Source organism: Callithrix jacchus, chromosome 5, assembly GCF_049354715.1.
Source record: "Callithrix jacchus isolate 240 chromosome 5, calJac240_pri, whole genome shotgun sequence".
NCBI classification, from domain to species: domain Eukaryota; kingdom Metazoa; phylum Chordata; class Mammalia; order Primates; family Cebidae; genus Callithrix; species Callithrix jacchus.
In genome coordinates, this window is record NC_133506.1 from 113,331,968 (window position 1) to 113,341,573 (window position 9,606).

Genomic DNA, 9,606 nt, shown 5'->3' on the forward strand with positions numbered 1-9,606 from the left:
TAGGTTGAGACTGCTTTTATGGTCACAAAAAAACTATTACAGGACCTTGTTCCTCGGTTTGGCCTCCCTCTAATGCTGGGGTCAGACAATGGGCCTGCCTTTACTGCAAAAATTTCTCAGGGCCTAGCCAATGCCCTGGGTATATCCTGGAAACTACACTGTGCCTATCATCCCCAGAGTTCAGGGCAAGTTGAACCAATGAACCGGACCTTAAAAAAAACCCTGACAAAGTTAATCCTAGAGATCGGTGAAAACTGGGTCAGCCTGCTTTTTTTTGTCCTCCTCTGTCCGATGCACACCCTATCAAAAAGTTTTCTCCCTTTTTGAAATCATGTTCAGTAGGCCCCCTCCCTTACTCCCCAGACCCGCAGATACCTTGCATGCTGAAGTCCATAACTATACATTTCTTAAGTCTTTACAGGCGCTCCAGTCTGTTCAATCCCAGATACACCAGCTCATTAAGGACACCTGTCCCACTCCACTGGACCTCGCAGGGCAGCCAACACACCCCTTCCAGCCAGGAGACTCTGTCCTGGTTAAAAGATTTGCCACCTCCGGCCTCACTCCCCATTGGAAGGGACCTTACATGGTTATCCTAACAACACCCACCGCACTCAAGGTGGATGGACTAATGGCCTGGATTCATCAGACCCACGTCAAGACTTCCCCACCAGAAGGACAATGGAACGTTAAACACTCATCCCCCAACTCACTAAAGCTAAGACTTGTGCGCTCTTCACAGTCACCATCCTCGCCACACTAATCTGTGCTGTAAATTGCTATAGCAAACTCCCCCTGGAACCCACCTACTATCAATGAGTCATCACCGAGGTTAGTTCCTTAACCAGGAAGGGATCCACCTTAGTCAATTTAACCCTGGAATACATTCCAAAGAACCCTATTACATTCTCCCTAGACCTCTGTGCCCTCCTGGGCTCCAAACTAAATTTCAGAACAAGTGGAGGTTTAGCCGGGTGTGGCAGTTTAGGCGCAGAGTAACAACTCCAGGCCATGGGGTTATATCTGTGCCCAGGATCCACCCCACATAAAAGATGAAACTATGGAGACTTAAATGAATTATTTTGCCCCTGTTGGGGTTGTGAAAGTATCTCCACTATATCAGGATGTACCAGAAATGTAGACTCCTTCATCTCTTTTAACTGAGACTCTCCCCCATCCTCATGCTACACTGGGTCTGTAACCCACTCAAAATAACTATAACTACCCCAGATGGTAGATGGACAATGGGGTGAACCTGGGGTCTCAGAGTATATATAAGTGGGTGGGACATGGGAAACATCTTTACCATCCAGTGTATAACCCTGTCCAGATCAACTGCCCTATAGGACTCATTGCCCAGTTCATACAACAACAGGATGCCCCCTTAAAAATACAAAGCCCCCTCATTCAGATAATCAATACCTCCTCTCAACAATCTTCCCCTACAACCCCCACTCGGCTTGAAGAGGACACAACCCTGTTAACTTTGTTGTCCTCGGCTCACCACCTCCTCAACAAATCTAACCCAAATTTAGGAAAAGACTGTTGGCTATATCTAAACCCTCAACCATCATTTTGTACTGGGTTGGCTTCCCTATTACCTGCCAACCTATTTAATTCTTCATGCTCCCAATCCACACTCCATTTAACCCTGGGAGACATAGAAGGGTATGGGCACTACTACCACTCCCCAAATTACACCCTTGCAATTTCTCCCTAGGGGCACTATTGTAATGTCTCCCACAATGTAACATTTAATGGTAAAAACCTTTACTGTTGGGCCCCAGATACCATTTGGTTAGCCTGCACTTTCGGCCTCACCAACTGCATTTCCACATACCAGTTCAGCAGCTCTGCTCCCATACTCTGCACCCCGGTTCACATCCTCCCCAGAGTTGACATTTATGATGGCCAACAGGGACTTAACCTCCTGGCCCCATCAGATATTATTACTGCCTGATGGAAGCGAGTCCTTATCGTCATCCCCCTGCTGGTTGGATTAGGCATTGCTGACTCCACTGCAGTTGGAATATCAGCTCTAATAGCTGGGTACCAAAATTTTAAAACTCTCTCTCAGCACATAGATAGTGACCTAAGCCACTTGGAAAACTCCATTTCCCAACTCACTGATCAGGTTGAGTCTTTGGCTGAAACGGTCCTCCAAAACAGGTGAGGACTAGATTTACTATTCTTAAAGCAAGGGGGGTTATGTGACACCCTTAATGAACAATGTTGCTTCTATGCTAATAGGTCAGGCTTCATCCAAGAGAGCCTCTCCCTGGTCAGACAGAATCTCAAAACCAGAAAACAACTTCGAGAGGCTTCAGAAAGTTGGTATCAAAAAATGTTTTCCTGATCCCCTTGGCGCACTTCCCTCCTCACGGGCCTGGTGGGACCTCTGGTCCTACTCTTATTGGGTCTCATGTTCGGCCCCTGCCTCCTAAACCAACTGCTCAAGTTCATAAAATCTAGAATAGACTCCATAAAAATTAATGATATTAAGCTCTCAATGTTAGTCCTTAGAACAAACAAATAATAATCAGAGGAATCAATGATTCAATTCCTGTAAATAAAACAAGGTGGGAATATGACATGGTAAAAGCCCCATAAAACTGCAAACCTCAACCATACCTCAGCTTTCTGTTGAAACTGCTCTCTATAACCCAAATGTAAATAAGTAATTAAGGACTGTGATCACTACCCTACCCAGACAATATGTAAATGAATGCTAATCTTGACTTTTGTGAACCACTTAAGTAACAATCAGAATGTCAAAAAGTCCCCTGGACCTCAGAATGTCCAGAACCCCTCACCCTCATCTTCACCCAGGAATCCACTGGAATGTTCAGAACCCCCTCACCTTCATCTCTGCCCAGAAGGTGATTTGCAGAATCCGCTAGCCCTCGGAATGTCTGAATCCCCTCACTCCCTCCCCCGCCCCTCACCCTCACTCCCAAAAAATTTTTATGGGTATAAAAGGTCTTGGCACTCTCCTTTCAGGACCACGGGTTGGAGAGATGTGAGTCCTCCATGGACACTGGCAGTAAAGACCCTGCAATTTGGCATACTTTTGTCTTGGTGTTGACTTTCTATGCTCGGGCTGCTACAACAGTTTCCTTTGTTTCTTTCATTCTACTATAGAGCTGTTTCTCTCTCAATCCACTGTTTCTCTCTCTCTTTCTGTGTGTGTGTGTGTGTGTGCTTTTAAATTCCAGGTTTTATATTTTCTATTGATAAATTGTTTTAGTTTTTAAAATATCTTCCATTTATTTGCTGAGGCTTTTTAATTTTTCATTTGTTTCAAGCATTTTTTGAGTTGTTTGTTGAAATATTTCATGGCTTTGTGACATGGTAAAAGCCCCATAAAACTGCATACCTCAACCATACCTCAGCTTTCTGTTGAAACTGCTATCTATAACCCAAATGTGAATAAGCAATTAAGAACTGTAATTTCCACCCTACCCAGGCAATGTGTAAACAAATGCTAATTGCAGCACTGTTTACAATAGCAAAGACCTGGAATCAACCCAAATGTCCATTGATAATAGACTGGATAGGAAAAATGTGGCACATATACACCATGGAATATTATGCAGCAATCAGAAATGATGAGTTTGTGTCGTTTGTAGGGACGTGGATGAATCTGGAGAACATCATCCTCAGGAAACTGACACAAGAACAGAAAATGAAACACCGCATATTCTCACTCATAGGCGGGTGATGAAAAATGAGAACACATGGACACAGAAAGGGGAGTACTAAATACTGGGGTCTATTGGGGGGAAAAGGGGAGGGCCAGTGGGAGGGGGATGTGGGGAGGGATAGCCTGGGGAGAAATGCCAAATGTGGGTGAAGGGGAGAAGCAAAGCAAAGCACACTGCCATGTGTGTACCTATGCAACTGTCTTGCATGCTCTGCTCATGTACCCCAAAACCTAAAATCCAATAAAAAATTAAAAAAAAAAACAAATGCTAATCTTGACTTTTGTGAACCACTTAAGTAACCATCAGAATGTCAAAGTCCCCTGGCCCTCAGAGAGTCCAGAACCCCTCACCCTCATCTCTGCCCAGGAGGTGATTTACAGAATCCACTAGCCATTGCACTCCAGTCTGGGTAACAACAGCAAAACTCCGTCTCAAAAAAAAAAAAAAAGAATCCACTAGCCCTCAGAATGTCTGAAGCCCCTCACCGCCACCCCTGCCCCTCATCCTCACTCCTGAGGCAGTTTTACAGGTATAAAAGTTCTTGACACCTTCGTTTCAGGGCCACAGGTTGGAGAGACGTGAGTCCTGCATGGCCGCCGGCAATAAAGACCCTGCAATTTGGCATACTTTTGTCTTGGTGTTGACTTTCTATGCTCGGGACAGTACAACAGCTTTTTTAAAATATTTGTCAAATAACTCTAAAATGCCTGTCATTCCAGTGTTGGGATCTGTAAAGTGCCTTTTTTCATTTAATATGAGACCTTCCTTGTTCTTTGTATAACAAATGATTTTCATTTATACCTAGATATTTTTGTACCATAATATGGGACTCGATTTTATTTCAATCTTCAGTTTTAGCTGCTTTCTCTGACACTGCTGTCATAGGAGAAGGAGGGCACTGTCTTAGTATGCCAGGTGAAAGTAGCAATCTGTGTTCCCTGTGGGCCACCACTGATACCCAAGAGATTTGGGCTCATCACTACTGCTAGGAAGCAGTGGGGCTTTCAGCTCCTCATGTGGTCTCCACTGACAACATGATGGGGTAGCCTTGTAACTGCTGGCTATCACAAAACTCCTAACTATTCTCATACCACCCCAGGGAGGAAAGAGAGGTGGGAGTCCTTGTTATTTTCAAGCAAGGGTGGAAATCTAGACTTCTCATGTGGTCTTCACTGACACTGCTCATGGATCTCATGGGTTGGGGAGGTGTTATTTATTACCAGCTGGCACAGGGAACATAGAGTAATATATTTACTTAATCTTACGATAAGTAGAATCCTAATTTTATTAAATTCTGCTTTTTAAATCATCTGTCTTTTTATTTCATTATGTTTGCTTTTATGGTTAAGGTCTATATTAGCATGTAATACAGTTTTATTTTACTGTAGTTGTATAATGTTTTTATAAGAACAATATAAATGTGCCACTCTGATCTCTTAATATGGGAAAGTATAATAAGAGGCATAATTAACACAGAAGCCTACCTATCTCTGCTTGACCTACCACTGGGTTAAAACCCAAGTCACATTTCCAGTGAGCCATTCACAACCAATGACTGAGTGTGCCAAGGTATTAATGTGTGCTTCTTTTTGCAAGCTGCAGGATCTTCCAAAACAGTGACGTTTGCTCTGCAACACTTGATTGAGCAGGTCAAACCTCTCTTGGAACTATGTTATACTATGGCACCCTTCCTGTTAACTTCTCCTTTCTTCCCCTTTCACAGCTGACAGACCTGCCTCACAGTCTGAAGGCTCCCTTGGCTTTCTCTGTTTCTCTCCACTTTAACCTTGAAAAAGTTTCCACACATGCCTCTTGTACAACTAACTATGTTTTGGTGTCTACTTTTCAAAGAAAGTAAGCTAGCATAAAGCCCTGTTAAAATAATTGTGTCCATGTAAAACTAAATCTGTTGACTATAAAACATTAAATAGTAAGAATGAAAGTAGTTAGAAATTTAGAAAACCATTATGAATATTGAGAATGGTGAATTAACATTGAGGAATATTTCTCTAGAGGGTCCAAAAATACTGGAATAATATACCTTGCTATATTTGCTTCAGTTATATTAAGATAAATGATAAAATATTCAGATATTTATGTGGTCTTAAGTATGACTCAAATTCTCTTAACACCTCTCATCAAAAGGTAATGTTTAATTTTTAATTTATTTTGAATATGGGAGGGTACAGAGACTTTTTTTAATCAAGAGGATGAGACAGAAATGCTAATGGGTGACTTTTGAAGTTAGGCAATAAAGAGCAATACCATTTCTTCATGGTTCTCTCTCTCTCTTGAGAGATTGGCCTTGGAATGCCTGAGACTACATGTAGGAAATTCAGCTATCCTGAAGCCACTATCTTGGAGAAATCATATGGTGAGATCACATAGAGATATATAGAGAAAGATGACAGGACTCTCTTACACCCAGATGTTTGAGTTATTCTAGCCCAGGCATCAGGTTTTTGAGTAAGTGACCTTTCAGATGATTCCAAATTCTAGCTTTCAGTGATCCCAGTCAATGCCAAGTATCTGAAACAAGCAGCTTCCACCAAGACTGCCCAGATTCTTAAACAAAGTAAATGTTGTTGCTCTAAGCCTCTAAGACTTAGGGTGGTATGTTATTCAATGTTATATTTCTGGACATATTAGACTTCTGGACCTTAGTCTTTTGTACTGTGGTGTTAAAATCTGACTTTGTTACTGGTTTGAGTATGGTTTGTTCCATCTGAAACTCATGGTGGCATTTGATTGCCATTGTAGTGCGATTGGGAAGTGAGGCCTAATGGAATGTGCTGGGTCATGGGGATGGATCCCTCCTGAATAAATAAATGTCTTCTTTTGGAAGTGAGTGAGTCTATTCTCATGTGGGAGTGCATTAGTTCCTAAAAGAGTGTGTTGTGATAAAGGATCCCAGCCTGTCCCGCATGTCTCTTTGCATACTCTTCCTTGCCTTTCTACTTCTTCTTCAAATTTCAACACAGCACATGGCTATCACCAGAAGTCACACAGATGTCAATGCCATGCTCTTAAACTTTCCAGCCACCAAAACTGTGAGGTAAATGAACTTCTTTTATTTACAAATTAGTCAGTCTCAGGTATTCTGTTACAGCAATATCAAACAGACCAAAAAAAAGCCCCCCTCTCAGCTTCCAGTAGATACTTTGTTTATCTTTGGAACTATTTTAGTGTAAAGGTAATGGTATGACTTTATTGAAACCTTGGGAGCAAATGCTTGTGATCAAACTCCCAGATCCTCAGAATAGAATTTTATAAGTGTGGTATTTCTTCATGTCAAATTCAAGCACTATAAATGAAAATAGTAAGAGAGATAATAAATGTAGCATGGAAAATAGACAACAAATTTACCAATTTGTAGAAATGTGTAACCTAGGACCCAGTGTCATTTTATGTAATATTCAAAAAGCAGGATCCAGAACTATAGTGAACTCTTTAAATATATGGCAATCAATAATACTTGAAGGACTGCATTATCTCAGTGGGAGACTGTAAGATTCTAACTTAAAAAAAAAAATGCCACACTGTATCAACCACACAAATATCAATCGTTTACAAACCTGTCATCAGAACACTTGTTTTTTCCAGCTTTTTGAACAAAACAATGTTTAAAAGCAAACAAAGAAGAAAAATGTTAATGATGCCACTCTCTAGGCAGTTTCAAATAGATTCAATGTTCATTTCTCCTTTTGTGAAACTGACAGCTACGATGTTTAATCAGGCCCCAAGAACTTAACAAATGTCAGCTTAACTAATTAAATTTTTACCCAACACATTTGAAACATTCCTTTACCTCCTCAAATAAAAAATTAGTTATACATCTCTTCTAATAGAATTATCAATTATTGAAAATAATATAATGACACTAAAAAAGTACAACTAAAATGTAATTTACTGACCTGTAATATTCACATAAAATGAGATGGATATAGGTACAATAAACTTAAATTTTAAAAAGTGCCTCATTTGCTAAGAGGTCTTTAGTGACAGAAGCTAAATTAACTAAAAATATTAATGTTCTCAACCCAGAAAAACAGGATTATAAATTTCATTGCGGAGCCTATCCATGTACAAGTGATGTCCTGAAAGCCAGCCTACTTAAACAAGACAGCAAGAATTAATCTATGGAATGATATGCACATTAGAAACATGCAGCAGTGAAAATGCCAAATTAATTTGAAAATTAAAATCATAGTGAATTTGAATGTGTCTTAATGCACATTTAACTCAAGCTTTGTCTAGGAATTACTTAACGTCATTTTTACTTTTTCTTATATATAAATTTGAGGTGACATGCTAATAATGAGACTTAGATATTATTGAAAAAAGGGCTATTTTAATTTCTATACTCTCCAAAAATTATCTTTATGTCATATTCCTTTTTCTCTTTTCTTTCTTATTCTTCTTCCTTAATTGCTTAGTATATTTGTGTACCTCCTTTTCTCCTCTTACAGGTTGAAAAGCTATGAAATATAACCTACTCTCAAGAAAATACCAAGATACAAATATAGTTGATAAGCAAATACACATATTATAAATATAAATATAAGAAGAAATCAGAGAAAATAAATAAAGTGAGGGTAGAATCAAGAGAATATTGAGTGGAGGAAGTAGAGAGTAGTTCAGCCTCTGTAGCCTAAACAGAGTAATACAAAAGAACCAGAGGAGAAAATACATCAGTTGGATTCTGAAGCACTGGAGAGGGAAAATTACAGAAGCATTTCTTAGAAAACAATTAAACCCACCAAAGCAAACTTAATGGAAGACATGAGATGTGAGTGGGGCCTTAAATGACAGATATGCAATTAATTAGCAAAGAGAAAGTCATATTCAAATGTTACCAAGTCTACCTTCAAAATCATATGTGTTGAATTGAAATTGGATTGGATTAGGGAAAAAGATTTTGTAAGGATGAAAATATGAGCAACATTCCCAAAGACAATGGGGTGAGAGGACTGACAAACTGAGTCAGTTAACCTGGGAAAGAATACAAGAAACTTCACAGTCACAGCAAAATATGTGCAGTTGAGGTAGCTGATAATGAGAAGATATTATTGACATGCACAGGTATCAATATGATTTCTGTGTGATGGATATTTCTTAATCACAAAGACAGAAAAGTGACAGAAAAAAACGATGATTCCTTAAATAGAGCTCCCCAGAGCCACCTCACCCATTTGGAATCATCACGTTGAAATGTGTGTGAGGTATCAAGGAGTTGGAGTCAGATCCTACAAGACATGGTACAAGTATGCTCATTAGCAATGCCATTTCTCTTATCATAAAGTACAGAGAAAGTGTCAGCTAGAAATTGCATGATGTATTCCCAAAGGGAAACGTTTTTTAAGAGCTATGTTGTTCATGGGTTAAATACTAATGTCCTCTGAGATCTGGCTAGTAATTAAAATGAAAGCTTTGTTACAATATGTCAACCTCTTAGCTATGCAAGAGTAGGAATCTTACACGGAAGTTATCCAAGCTATTTTATTTGACAGTATCCCAAGTATGCCACCCTTTGAAATATCAACTGTCCTCTTTTACTCAAAGTAGATGTATTTCTTAACTTTTATATAGTAGGTAAATGCTTTCTCAGCACTGTTCTAGTTTGTAGGTGAAACAAAGCTGGGACATACTATTTCAGCTTTTTTAGAACAGATCAGATGGCTCTTAGCTGACACCTATTGGAACAGTCATGAAACTACCTATGCCCCTATGGCCTAAAAAGCAATTTGCTAAAGATTTGGCACCAATTCTGTTCTATTTGTTTTCCCTAGCAGTACTTGTGTGTGTGTGTGTGTGTGTGTGTGTGTGTGTGTGTGTATGTGTGTGTGCGCGCGTGTATCACAGTCCTGTGTCTCTAAGCATTATGATGGTTTATGGATTTGTA